This window comes from Phaethon lepturus, unplaced genomic scaffold, assembly GCF_000687285.1.
Source record: "Phaethon lepturus isolate BGI_N335 unplaced genomic scaffold, ASM68728v1 scaffold9277, whole genome shotgun sequence".
Classification (NCBI taxonomy): domain Eukaryota; kingdom Metazoa; phylum Chordata; class Aves; order Phaethontiformes; family Phaethontidae; genus Phaethon; species Phaethon lepturus.
Window position 1 is genome coordinate 33,560 of NW_010554035.1, and position 3,490 is coordinate 37,049.

The window sequence follows — 3,490 nt, forward strand, 5'->3', positions numbered from 1 at the left end:
ACGGGTGTGTAAGCTGCCCGAGTGCTGGTGGGTAGTCCTCCCTCAGCATCCTACTGAATAAAGTCCTCTCTCGCTTTCTTACTGCGTTGCCGCCTAGGGGAGAAGGTTGCTCCCTATGTCCTCTTTCTCTCTAAAAATTTGCCGCTACAATGGTATTATCAGCAATTTTGTAGACAATTGCTTTAAATAAAGTTGGGCAATGCTGTTACACAGATCAACATCATTTACCATGTGAAGATGCCACTTGAATTCATTCTTAAAGCGAGCTAGTACAGGTCAGACTGCTACTCTGCTGTTTATTTTCCCTCTCGTGCAGTGGAAGTGGCGCGAGAGGGGTTGCCAGGTAAAGGGATATTCATTTTACTTCTGTGGGATTGGTTTTCCCCCGTGAACCTGCCTTGCTGCATTCTGTAAGATACTGTCTTGTGTTGTCATTGCAACTGACTTCCTTCCGCCCTTTCTTGAAGGGAAGACTACATTGTTTCATGAAGCCCCTAGGGTGGATGTGGCCTTACGCTTGACGCTTGCTTTGCTCCACAGAAGCAGTAGAGTGTTTTTGTGACCAAGGTTATTGTCTGGCTGGCTGTAATTTGTATTTTAATCCGGTAGACTAAAAACCAGTAAAATTATTTTTGTGTCTAAAAAGGATTGAAGTCACCTTTCAGTGGTGCCTTAATAAGGCAACGTTGCGTATAGCAAAGTTCTGCCTGCTGAGTGTGTTGGCCCGGGTGGTACAGCACATAACGCACACACGGACATCATTATAGCCAAAGAAAACGTGGGAATTGGTGCATTTCATTTTGTCACATGTTGCTGTTTTATTATGTGAATTAATGAAATGAAATTTTAAAAATGGGTTACAAACATTTTTCCAAGGCAAGAAACAGTTTGTAGAGTACTTTATTTCCCTGTCTCTGTGGTTTCTGACTGTTTTGCATGCTTTGCCTGGCAATTAAAATTTACTGGAAAGATTGAGACCTTTGTGTCCTGTGTTTTAGCCCTGTAGGTTTACTATCTTCAGGTGAAGATACTTGTTTGTAGATGAAGATTTTAGGTAGAAGTGCTGGGAAAATTTGGTCCCTTCATATAATGTGATAGAACTATTGTTCTTGGTGTTTCAGGGGGGATAACGAAATGGGAGCGTACTAGCATTTTTCAAATCAGACGCTTTTTCTTACTTTCAGGCAACGGGTATTCACTGCTAAGAGAGTGCTGAGCAAACACGTAGCACAGTAGTCTAGAAAGGTATTTGTAGTCTTAGCTGATTTTTTAAAAATTATTTTGCCACAGAGGTATCTCAAACTCTGTGTTTTCAGTCCCAAAGGCAATCATTCTACGTGCTGTCACAAGGAATCTTCCTCCGTGCAGCACAATAGGGATAACAAAACTCATTTCAGTCTCAATTGAAGTTTAATTCCAAGGTAAAACTTGAAATGAGGTAGTAATGAGCTTGAACTCACCGTTTTGATTATCTCCTGCGTGCTCATACCAGCACTCAGACACAGTACAGGTGTTTTCCAGACATGGTTCTGTTCTGAGAGTGTTGGTCTCTTGAGCAGATTAAAAACGGAGATTTTTCTGCTTTGCTTGCTGTTACAGTTAATACAGTAATAACGTATGAAATTCAGCTCCTAGGTTTGAATCAGACCTATCCAAATACATACCCAAAAGAAGAAAAAATAATTGTTAGGACTATCGTGATGTGTCAATGCTAGGAAATAATGAGTTACTATGACAAAGAGACTGATCCTCTGCAACAGAGAATGATCAAGCCAATTAAAAGCACTCGGAAAGCACACCTCACAGACATGTTTTGCAATCCCAGCTATGCAGTCCAGCAGGTACTCTGGTGACAGCAGCCACCATCTCCCTCAAATTCTTTGAAGTTGGACGTGTATGTCTTTTCTAAACTACTGCTTTGTGCCACATACGTTTAATACACTCATTGACAAACAGCCTTTACCTGAAATAAAACTGGAATAGCTTCTAGCGAAGTCAAAGGAACTACACCAACAAACACTGGCTGGAAATTTGCCATCAGAGGTCTGCAGTGGGCCCTGTCCCGTGCCCCGCTCCAAGCAGCCGCACCGGCCGTATCGCAAGCACGGAAGGGAACGCAGATCTTCCCGATGCTGTGATCAGGCCTCTCTGGCCAGTCTGTTCTCCGCGAACAGCCCACGCGATCAGCGTAGAAGCATCCGCTGTCCGTGCATTTGGCTTTTCTAGGCACAGATGAGGTAACAGACCTTCCCAAATGCGGCTTTCTGTAGCGTGGACTTCACTCATCTCTATGATAATATATAACCAGGTAGAATAAGGAGCCCTCCCTGGGTTAGCAGAAGTCAGAAGACCTTTTCCCAAGACAGGACCAACACCTGCTATTACAGGGGGCTGCTCTATGCAAATACTACCACTTCGTTACTACTGCATTGCAAAATGCATTAAGCATCCAATTTCCTTTGTAAATGAAGCAATGTATTACCTCAATAGCTACTTTTGAAGCTATCTGCGACTTAAAACACAGATGCTAAAACTAATGGAACTAAATGAACCCCCTCTGAATTATAATCCTTAAATAGAGAAGTGTTTTTAGTAGGGTTTTTTAATTATAAAGTTTATTAAATGAAATACATATTACAATGGAGAGGAAAAAGTCAAATCGTCTTTTATGACAAAAGTAAAAACTTTAAACTTTCTATCCATACTCCATTGGGTATGAAATGCCAAAAGAGAAATAAAAAGACATTTAATCTTGTTGCAAAGCTTAATGTTCTGTACCGCATTGTAACATAGCCCAAAACAGACAATTGCTTGCTCATAAATCTTTTTTTTTTTTTCATTTTATTCACATTACAGAGAAAAATCAAGACCCTCCTTCAAAAATAGTCTGTAGTCAAGTGAGCTTGACAGTTTCTGTTGTTAGCCATCGTGTTCGACCATATTTGTGGTGCTGGAAAGAAAATCCAAGGCTTTTGTGCGGTTCATTTTGTAAGTGATGCAGTGGTCACGCAAGCGTGGGCTGGAGATCATAAAACTCTCTAAAGATGGGGCAGGGTGGGGAACATCGGGCAATTAACCACTGGAGAAACATTTTCCAAAGCCTTTTGAATTCAGTGCAATGCTCATAATCAAGCTGTTTCTGTCATAAAACTTTAGATACCTATCGTACGAATATCTGGGTTAAGAATTTGTGTTCCCGTACCACCTTGGAGGACGGCTGACTACCTGATTTAGGGGCTCTGAGGCATCCTGTGGGTGTTCTGTAGGCACAGGGGAAGCCTGGGCTGTTAAATTTGGCACCCGAAGACTTGCTGTTCCGGGTTAGGGAGTATACGACATGTTGCCTTTTGGAGGATTTGGATCAGATCTTGGAAGCATATTTTGTAGTTATCCTAGTAAACAACTGGAGGTAAAATAAAGGTAGGAGGGCAAAACTTAGCATGGGGGAGATTTTACTGGCATCAGCACGGTCCCTGTTGTGGTTTAAATG